Here is an 11,080-nt window from a genome sequence, read left to right as displayed (position 1 = left end):
TTTCTCCAGCCTGGGTGACAGAGTGAGACTCTGTCTCAAAAAACAAAAAACAGGATGGGTGTGGTGGCTCACGCCTGTAATCCCAGCACTTTGGGAGGCCAAGGTGGGCCAATCACCTGAGGTCAGTGTTAGAGACAAAGTTACCCCTCCCTTCCCCCATAAGCCTCACAAACAGCTCTTGTAACTGCTCTGTGAGGCTGCTAAACCGCTATAACTTCCTCCGTAGACTGCCCCCATTACCCGTCTTCTTTGTTCTATTCCAGTAATTGTTTTTGCAAAATTTCAAGAGGCCTGGCAAACAGACCCAGGATGTGGTCGCACCTGGAAAATCCCCAAGCCTTACCCCCTATATCAACCCCCTGCTTTGCTAGCTCGGGGTTGCCTCCTCTGACTATAAAGGAGCAGCCCGGCAGGTTAATAAACTTGCTGGCCTGACTTTGGGTCTACTTGTCTTTTTTCTCGGCAACCCTTACATTTTAGTGCCGAAACCTGGGAAGGGGATAGGCTCTGGCTGGACATCCTTAAGGGACTCTCCCTCTCTCTCTCTCTCTCTCTCTACTCCCCACCGCCATCACCCCCTCTCCCAGCTGACCTCCCCTTCCCAAACCTGCCAAAGACCCGAAGAATCTCTTAGACTCTTCCATTGCTGGAGACTGCATCCACCATTAGGGCCTCCACAGGGGTGAGTAAGAGAGACCCTCACCGTTTACCTGGAACCCTTGACCGACTCTTTCTTGCCCGAAAGACCCAGCACTGGGTCAAGGGCTTCCTCCAGCCTCCAGGCCTTTAGTTCCTCCATCTCAGGGATGCCTGATTCGGGGGTTACCTCCCTTCTCCTGGCACGATCGGCAGTACAGGGGATGCCTTCTCCTGTCGTTCTTGTCATTGGCAGTGTCTTATTCCTCTACCCTCTCCTTCCCTTCACCATGGGGGCCTCTCAGTCTACCCTTTCCAAGACCACCCCCTTCGGGTGTCTCCTGCACAATCTCAATGCTCTCCGCCTCAGTTCAGAGGTCCATCCTAAGAGGCTTATCTTTTACTGTAACACCACATAGCCTCAATATAAATTAGACAATGGTTCCCAATGGCCCGAAAACGGCACTTTTGATTTCAGTGTACTCAGGGACTTAGATAACTTTTGCCATTGCAATGGAAACTGGTCTGAGATTCCTTATGTCCAGGATTTTTTCACCCTCGGTTGCTACCCTTCTCTTTGCCAGTCCTGTTCAACCTTCCAAATCCTCCTTGCCTGCTCCAAGCCTGACTCGTCTTCTGCTTCCCTCCCATCAGCTCCAACTGACGACTCCTCTTCTTTTGATCCTGCTGACTTTTCCATTCCCCAACCGCACCCTAATCCTCCTCCTCATCACCCCAACCCTCCACCATATACCCCTGCTCCAGCTCTGTCCCCTTCTCCTCCTCTCTCAAACCACCTGGCTTCAGACTCTAAGTCCTCTCTGTCTCCACTTCTTACCTGCTCGTGGACCCAGCATGCCCTTCCTTACTCCCGCTCCAAGAGGTCGCAAGAGCTGAAGGAATTGTCCATGTCCATGTTCCTTTCTCTCTTACCGATCTTTTGCAAATCAAAAAGCATCTTGGGTCCTTCTCGTCTGATCCCAATACTTATATCAAAGAATTTAAATATCTCACCCAGTCTTATAAACTTACTTAGCATGATCTCTATATTATTCTCTCCTCTACCCTCCTTCTGGAAGAGAAGGAAAGAGTGTGGCTCTCAGCCCAGGCACATGCCAATGACCTCCATCAGCAAGATCCTACTAAGCCAGTAGGGGCCGCAGCAGTCCCCCAGGAAGAGCCTTCCTGGAAATAGCAACCCACAGACCCCAGCTGAGCGTCCCAAAACCATATGGTTACTTGCCTCATTGTAGGCCTTAACAAAGCTGCTCATAAAGCTGTAAACTTTAAAAAACTCAAAGAAATTTCCCAAAGGGCAGATGAAAACCCTGCTGAGTTTCTTTCCCGCCTTACAGAGGCTCTCCAAAAATATACCCGTGTTGATCCTACCTCCTGTAAAATGACTGTTGTCCTCAATACTCATTTTATTTCCCAATCAGCCCCAGACATTTGGCGCAAACTTAAAAAGGTCGAGGACAGCCCTCAAACCCCACAGCAAGACCTCCTTAACCTGGCTTTCAAAGTCTTTATAACAGGGTTGAGCAAAATAAATTAAATAAAGCCCAAAGAGATTGTGCTAAATACCAGCTTCTAGCAGTGGCTATCTGTCAGCCTAGGCATAGTACCGAAGGGCGCAAAAGATCTGATAGCAGCATCCCTCCCGGGCCTTTTTTCAAGTGCGGCAAGGAAGGCCACTGGGCGGAGGCATGTCCTAATTCACGAGTACCAAAGAGCCCTTGCCCGGTTTGTCAACAGACAGGTCACTGGAAATCTGACTGTCCCCTCAAAAAACAGTCAGACAAGCCTGTCCCTCTAGACCTCCACCTCTTCAGCAACACAAAGGACGAAGAGCCGCTTGCACTCTTGCATCTCCTTAGCATGGCCACTAAAGATTGACAAGGCCCAGGGCCCCCGGCCCCATCTGCAATCACTGCATCAGAGCCCAGGGTTACTCTACTAGTGGCAGGTATGCCAATCTCTTTTTTAATTGATACCAGGGCCACCTACTTGGCTTTGCCTGAATTTTCAGGACCCACTTATCCCTTCCAGGTCTCAGTTGTAGGGGTTGATGGACTTATTTCTCATCCACGTGTCACCAGGCCTCTCACCTGTTCCCTGTTTGAAACTGTCTTCTCACACTCTTTCCTTATCATGCCTTGCTGCCCAATCCCTATTTTAGGACGAGATCTTTTAGTCAAATTCAAAGTGTCTATCACTTTCTCCAGTCTCCCTCTACCGGAGTCTCTCCTGCTTCTCGCTGCTACTTCATCCCCTGACCCCTCTCCCCAGTACCCACTTCCCGTCTCCCTTGTCAATCCAATTATGTATGACACCACCACCCCTTCCTTAGCCACTCACCATGACCCCATCAAAATTTGGCTCAAAGACCCTTCCAAATTTTCCAATGTCCCCCAGTACCCTATTTCTCTGACTCACCAAAGAGGCCTACAGCCCATCATAAACAAGCTCCATGCATGTGGTCTTCTTAGACCAACACATTCCCCATATAACACCCCCATTCTCCCTGTTAAAAAATCAGATGGCTCATACTGACTTATCCAGGAACTCTGAGCCGTCAATCAAGCTGTCCTCCCTATTCATCCCATAGACCCCAACCCATATATGCTTCTCTCTCTCATCCCCTCTGACACTACCCATTACACTGCTATTGACCTAAAGGATGCCTTTTTTTTTTTTTTTTGAGACCGAGTCTTGCTCTTTCGCCAGGCTGGTGTACAGTGGTGTGATCTCGGTTCACTGCAACCTCTGCCTCCTGGGTTCAAGTGATTCTCCTGCCTCAGCCTCCTGAGTAGCTGGGACTACAGGTGCCTGCCACAGCATCTGGCTAAATTTTGTATTTTTAGTAGAGACGGGTTTTCACCATCCTGGCCAGGCTGGTCTTGAACTCCTGACCTCATGATCCACACGCCTCGGCCTCCCAAAGTGCTGGGATTACAGGTGTGAGCCACTACACCCAGCCAAGGATGCCTTCTTCACCATTCCTTTATACCTGGATTCCCAAGACCTCTTTGCTTTCACCTGGACTGACCCTGACATCCTCCAGTCACAACAACTCACATGGACTGTCCTTCCTCAAGGCTTCAGGGATAGCCCTCATTTCTTCGGACAAGCTTTAGCCCAGGACCTCACCTCCTTAGACCTCTCTCCTAGCCGTCTCCTTCAGTATGTGGACGACCTTCTCCTTTGTAGCCCTTCTCTAAAAGACTCTCAGACTCACACAGTCACTCTTTTAAACTTTCTCGCTGCCAAAGGGTATAGAGTTTCCCCTTCCAGGGCTCAGCTCTCCATCCCCAAAGTGACTTGCTCAGGATTTCAACTTTCTCCTGGGGCCCGGGCTATGACCCCAGCCTGAGCAGCACTCATAAACAATCTGCCCCCGCCTTCCTCCAAAGATGAAGTCCTTTCCTTTCTAGGGCTGGCAGGCTTTTTTAGAATATAGATTCCCAACTTTACCCTTCTGGCTCACCCCCTCTATGAAGCAGCCAAAGTCCCCCTCAATGAACTCCTAAACGCCTCATGTAACGTACTCCCCAATTTCCGCAAACTCCAAACCACTCTTCTCACTGCACCGGCTCTGTCCTTACCTGATATCACCCAACCTTTCACTGTCTATGCTGCTGAGAACCAAGGAACAGCCCTCAGTGTACTAGGGCAACAGAAAAGAAATCCTCCTTCCTTTTCCCCTGTAGCCTACCTCTCTAAACAACTCGATAACACAATCAAAGGATGGTCTGCTTGTCTTAGGGCTTTAGCAGCAGCAGCCATTCTAGCTCTAGAAAGCAGGAAACTAACATTCGGACAAAACGCCACCATCCACAATCCTCATAATCTACAAGATCTCCTCTCCTCCCGAGCATTAAGCTCCCTTCCTCCTTCCTGGATTCAATCACTCCATGCTCTCTTTATCAAAAATCCCGAATTCAGCCTTGCCAAGAGTGCTACCCTCAACCCAGCATCCTTCCTGGGAATACCTTACTCCCTGTATCCTCTTCCCCTCCTACTCATTCTTGCACTGAAATCCTAGACCACCTGCAGCCACATTTCCCAAACATTTCCTCTGAGCCTGTCACCGACCCTGATGACCAGCTATTCATAGATGGCTCCTCTTCTGGGCCCACTGGCTCCCCCAAAATTGCTGGATATGCAGTTGTTTCTCTTGACCGAGTAATTGAAGCCAAGCCCCTACCTCCAGGAACCTCCTCCCAAAAAGCAGAACTTACAGCTTTCACCAGAGCCCTAACCCTTTCCAAAGGCAAATGAGTCAACATTTATACAGACTCCAAATATGCCTATCACATCCTTCATTCCCACACCACCATCTGGCAAGAGAGGGGATTCCTTACTGCCAAAGGGAACCCCATCACTAACGGCCCCCTTATTTACCAACTCCTTCCGGCTGCACACCTGCCAACTCAAGCAGGAGTTATACACTGTCAAGGACCCCAAACAGGATCAGATAACATTTCAAGAGGGAACAGTAAGGCTGATGAGGCAGCAAAAGAAGCCTCCCTTTCTTCTGCCCCTGCTTCTCTCCTCCTCATTGCCCCTGCAATCCAACCCCAGTATTCCCTCACTGAGAGATCTTCACTACTACAATGAGGGGCTCTGCCTTTATAGACAAAGCCCTCACCCTCGCTGGAAACTATCCTACTGCCTTAGCTAACAGAGCTACCAAACTCCTCTCCACATGTACTGCCAGCTACGACTGCTCCAAGCTCCCTCACGCTACCATTCAAGGCCCCATAACCCTCGACACCACTAGAATTGGCCAAGTTCCCTTATGTATCACTTCTTCCAATAGACACGTACACATAGGCACCATCCTTCCTTCCACCTGTAATTCAACCCAAACCATCTCTCACCCTTCTTCCCACTCCTCACTCCGAGTAGATTATTCAGTCTTTCCTGAAGCCAGTGGTCTCTTCACTCAGCCCCTTCGCATCACCTCTCCCCTGGCCTCTCAGACATAGAAACTTCTTCCCCAAACACGGGTTCTCAAAGAGGTCTCTCGCTCCTCCTCACTCTGGGTTGCCGAAGCCAAGCCTAGTCCCTCTAAATGAGGAACGTACATGCTACAGCATCTGTTCTCAATTCACTTGTCTGTTTGTATCAACACCTCAGGCATCTTTTTCTTCTGTGGATCCACAACCTACTTCTGTTTCCCTACCAACTGGACAGGTACCTGCACCTTAATTTACCTTACCCCCAATATTAATCTCGTTCCCCCAGACCAAGAACTCCATATTCCCGCCACAGTCCATGCCTGTTCAAAGAAGGCAATACAATTTGTTCCTTTATTAGCAGCCCTCAGGGTCACAGCAGGTGTTGGACTAGGAGCCGGCAGCTTAGGAACTTCATTATCATATTTTCAGTCACTCTCCAAAGACTTTCAAGCATCATCAGAAGAGATTGCAGATTCTATCACTTACCTCCAAAATCAATTAGGCTCTCTAGCAGCAGTTACCCTACAGAACCGCAGACGCCTTGATCTTCTTACAGCAGAAAAGGGCGGTCTCTGTGTCCTTTTAGATGAACAATGTTGTTTCTATCTCAGCCAATCTGGATGAGTATGAGACGCAGTAAAAAAACTCAAAGACCGAGCACAAAAATTAAGGGACAGTCAATCCACATGGCCCCAGTAGTTCAGTAACTCCTGGGCTCCCTGGCTTCTGCCCCTCCTAGGTCCTGCTATAACCCTTTTTTTCTTTTTAGCATTTGGCCCCTGCCTCTTACGTCTCCTTACCCAGTTTTTACAGAACCGTATCAGAGCATTCACCCATGGAACAATAAAAGACATGATGCTGCTCCAAGGATACCAACCGTTCCAAACCCAATCTCCACCATCCGGCCTTTCCCCTTAACCAGCGACCCTCTTTAGCTTGAAGTAGCCAGAAGAGAATGGCGCCCCTCTTCTATTATCTATTATCTATTATCTATTATCTATTAAAAGGCTGAAATGTTTGAGGCAAAGCTACCCCTCTCTTCCCCCATAAGCCTCACAAACAGCTCTTGTAACTCCTCTGTGAGGCTGCTAAACCACTATAACTTCCTCCTTAGACTGCCCCCATTACCCATCTTCTTTGTTCTATTCCAGTAATTGTTTTTGCAAAATTTCAAGAGGCCTGGCAAACAGACCCAGGATATGGTCACACCCAGAAAATCCCCAAGCCTTACCCCCAATATCAACCCCCTGCTTTGCTAGCCCAGGAGGCAGAGGTTACACTCCAGCCTGGTTGATACAGTGAGACTCCATCACAAAAAAAAAAAAAAAAGGAAAGAAAAAAGAAAGTAACTGGGGCTCACACTGGGTTAAAGTGAACACTTCTAACCAGGGTTATTTTCACCCATGGGTGGGTCCATCTGTAAGTCTTAAGGATTTTAATGATTCTTAAAAACTACTCCCAGCTGGGTGTAGTGGTACGTGTCTGTAGCCCCAGCTACTCGGGAAGCTGAGGCAGGAGCATCACTTGAGCTCAGGAGTTTGAGAGCAGCCTGGGCAACACAGCGAGACCCTGATTCTTAAAAAAAAAAAAAAAAAAAAAAAAAAAAAGCCTATTCATGTTTATGAAGGTGGGAATATTGAAATCCCAGGCCCAATCCATTAACAGAACCTAACAGGACTACCTTCAATATATTTTCTAAGTTATGCTTAGAAAATATACACTGAAACAGTGTATATGTGAGGATGTATCACTTAGGAATGCTTTTAGATGCAAGTAGCAGAACATCCAACTACCAGTGACCCAATAAAAGAGGAGTGGCTGGGTGTGGTAGCTCATGCCTGTAATCCCAGCCCTTTGGAAGGCTGAGGCAGGTTGATCACGAGGTCAGAAGTTCAAGACCAGCCTGGCCAAGATGGTGAAACATCATCCCTACTAAAAATACAAAAATTAGCCAGGCATGGTGGTGCGTGCCTGTAGTCCCAGCTACTCGGGAGGCTGAGGCAGAGAATTGCTTGAACCCAGGAGATGGAGGTTGCAGTGAGCCTAGATCATGCCACTGCACTCCAGCCTGGGTGACAGAGCGAGACTCTGTCTCAAAAAAAAAAAAAAAAAGAAAGAGGAGTAATTTTTCTTGGAAAACAAGACATCTGGTGGCAATTGCTGACACTGCTTCAGGTGCCCTATGAAGCTTTTGAGGACCCAAGCTCTTCTTCTCTTCTGCTCTACTGTCATCAGCATCTGGCTTTTTATCTTCATGGCTGCAAGATAGCTGCCACAGCTCCAGGCATCAGACCTAATTTTAGGACCAAAGAAGGGAGAAGAAGCAATGTTGTCAGGCTCCCCTGCTCTCCTCTGGCCTGTTTTTTGTTTTTCTTTTTTTGAGACAGGGTCTGGTTCTGTTGCCCAGACTAGATTGCAGTGGCGCGATCACAGTTCACAGTAGCCTCTACCTCCTGGGCTCAGGTGATCCTCCTATCTTAGCCTCCCCAGTAGCTGGGACCACAGGTGTATGCCACCACATCTGGCTAACTTTTTTTTTTTTTTTTGAGACAGAATCTTGCTCTGTCACCCAGGCTGGAGTACAGTGGTGTGATCTCAGCCCACTGAAACCTCCGCTTCCTGGTTCCACCTTAGCCTCCTGAGTAGCTGGGACTACAGGCACATGCCACCACACCTGGCTAATTTTTGTATTTTTAGTAGAGCTGGGGTTTGACCATGTTGCCCAGGCTGGTCTCGAACTCCTGACCTCAAGAGATTAACCAGCCTTGGCCTCCCAAAGTGATGGGACTACAGGCGTGAGCCACTGCAGCTGTCGTGCCTGGCTAACTTTTTACATTTTTTGTAGAGATGGAGTCTCACTTTGTTGCCCAGGCTGGTCTCAAACTCCTAGCCTCAAGTGATCCTCCCGCCTCAGCCTCCCAAAGTGCTGGGATTACAAGCATAAGCCACCATGCCCAGTTGCCTATTTTTATAAGAAAGCAAAACCTTGCCCAAAAGTGTCTCCAGGGCCCTGTATGTCTCATTAGCTAAAAGTGAGTGATATGTCTGACCTTAGCCACAAGACGGGCTGGGAAGGGGACAAGGGAAGGGGATTGGTGTCCGTCACAGTTGAGTAAATGGAAGAGATTGATCAATAAAAGATGACACTTATATAAGGGACCAAAAAAGCCCAGCAAATATGGGCTGAAAACTACAAAAGTCTTGGGAAGATCATTCAGCCATTTATTCATTCATTCCTGCTATTCAATCCTGTTAGGATTTTTACATCTAAGTTCATGAATGGCACTGGCTTATAATTATTTTTCATGCTGTTCTTGTTAGATTTTGGTGCCAAAGATATATGAGCCTCACAAAATGAGTTGGAGAGAGTTCTCTGTTTTTGGCAAACTTTTCCTGTAAAGGGCCAGATGGTAAACATATTGGGTTTTCCAGGCCCTGTGTCTCTGTTGTGACTGCTTGGCGCAGCCGTTAGAATGTGAGAGTAGCCACAGACGATACGTAAAAGCCAAATTGGGCCCACAAGCTGTGGTTTACCTAGCCCTGTCTAAGCTATGTTTTATGTAATTTTGGAATTGTTTGTTTCTTCAATGTTTGGGAAAACTTGCCCATAATATGTTATGGGCTTGTTTCTGATTCATGAGAATAGTTTTCTACTGTTGGTTTGATTTCTTTAATAAATACAGAATTATTCTGGTTGTCTCCTCTTAAACATTGTTACGTTATATTCTTGTAGGAATTTGTCTATTGGATCTACATTCTCAAATTAATGGACAAAGAACTTTTCATTATTAACTTTTTTTTTAATCACAGTAAAATATACACAACATAACATTTACCATCGTAATCTTTTTTTTTTTTCTTTTTTTGAGATGGAATCTCGCTCTTGTCACTAAGGCTGGAATGCAATGGCGCGATCTCGGCTCACTGCAACCTCCGCCTCCCGGGTTCAAGCAATTCTCCTGCTTCAGCCTCCCGAGTAGCTGGGATTACAGGCACCCGCCACCACACCCAGCTAAGTTTTGTAAATTTAGTAGAGGTGGGGTTTTACCATGTTGGCCAGGCTGGTCTCAAACTCCTGACCTCAGGTGATCTGCCCACTTCGGCCTCTCAAAGTGCTGGGATTACAGGCGGGAGCCTCTGCACGCGTTCTGTCCTAATCATCTAATCGTCTTGAGGTGTACAGTTCAGCTATGCACGTTCACATTGTGGTGCAGCCAATCTCCAGAACTCTTCATCTTGTAAAACTAAACATTTAAGCCACTTTTTTTTTTTTTTTTTGAGACCAAGTCTCACTCTGTCACCCAGGCTGGAGTGCAATGGCATGATCTCAGCTCACTGCAACCAATGCCTTCCTGATTCAAGCAATTCTTCTGTCTCAGCCTCCCATGTAGCTGGGATTACAGGTGTGCACCACCACACCCAGCTAATTTTTTGTATTTTTAGTACAGACAGGGTTTCACCATGTTGGCCAGGCTGGTCTCAAGCTTCTGACCTCAAATGATCCATCTGCCTTGGCCTCCAAAAGTCCTGGGATTACAAATGTGAGCCACTGCACCCGGCCTTAAGCCACTTTTAAGTGTACAATTTGATGGCATTAAGTCCAGTCACACTGTTGTGCAACCATCACTGCTATCTATTTCTAGAACTTTTTCATCATCCCAATCTGAAACCGCGTATCCATCAAAAAATAACTCCCCATTCCCCTCTGTCTCCAGCCCCTGTTAACCACTATTCTACTTCCTGCCTCTATGAATATACCCATTCCAGGTGCCTCATATAAGTGGAATTATATAATATCTGTTCTTTTGTGCCTGGCTTATTTCACTTAGCGTAGTATTTCCAGCATTCATCTTCATCATAGCATGCACCTCTCAGAATCCCATTAGCTAAAAGTACATGACATGTCTACCTTTAGCCACAGAGGGGCTGGGAAGTCCGTGGCCACTTTATTTTTTTTTTTATTTTATGTTTATTTATTTATTTTTTTGAGATGGAGTCTCCCTCTGTCCCCCAGGCTGGAGTGCAATGGCACGATCTAGGCTCACTGCAACCTCCACCTCCCAAGTTCAAGTGATTCTCTTGCCTCAGCCTCCCAAGTAGCTGGGATTATAGGCACCCACCACCATGCCTGGTGAATTTTTTGTATGTTTAGTAGAGATGGGGTTTCACTGTGTTGGCCAGGCTGGTCTTGAACTCCTGACCTCAAGTAATTCACCTGCCTCAGCCTCCCAAAGTGCCGGGATTACAGGCATGAGCCACCGCACCTGGCCCTATTTTATTTTATTTTGAGACAGAGTCTTGCTCTGTTGCCTAGGCTGGAGTACAGTGGTGCCATCTCGGCTCACTGTGACCTCTGCCTCCCAGGTTCAAGTGATTCACCTGCCTCAGCCTGCCGAGTAGCTGAAACTACAGGCGTGTGCCACTGTGCTGGGCTAATTTTTGTATTTTCAGTAAAGAAGGGGTTTTACCATGTTAGCCAG

This window comes from Pongo pygmaeus, chromosome 1 (assembly GCF_028885625.2).
Source record: "Pongo pygmaeus isolate AG05252 chromosome 1, NHGRI_mPonPyg2-v2.0_pri, whole genome shotgun sequence".
Classification (NCBI taxonomy): domain Eukaryota; kingdom Metazoa; phylum Chordata; class Mammalia; order Primates; family Hominidae; genus Pongo; species Pongo pygmaeus.
This window is presented reverse-complemented; position numbering follows the sequence as displayed.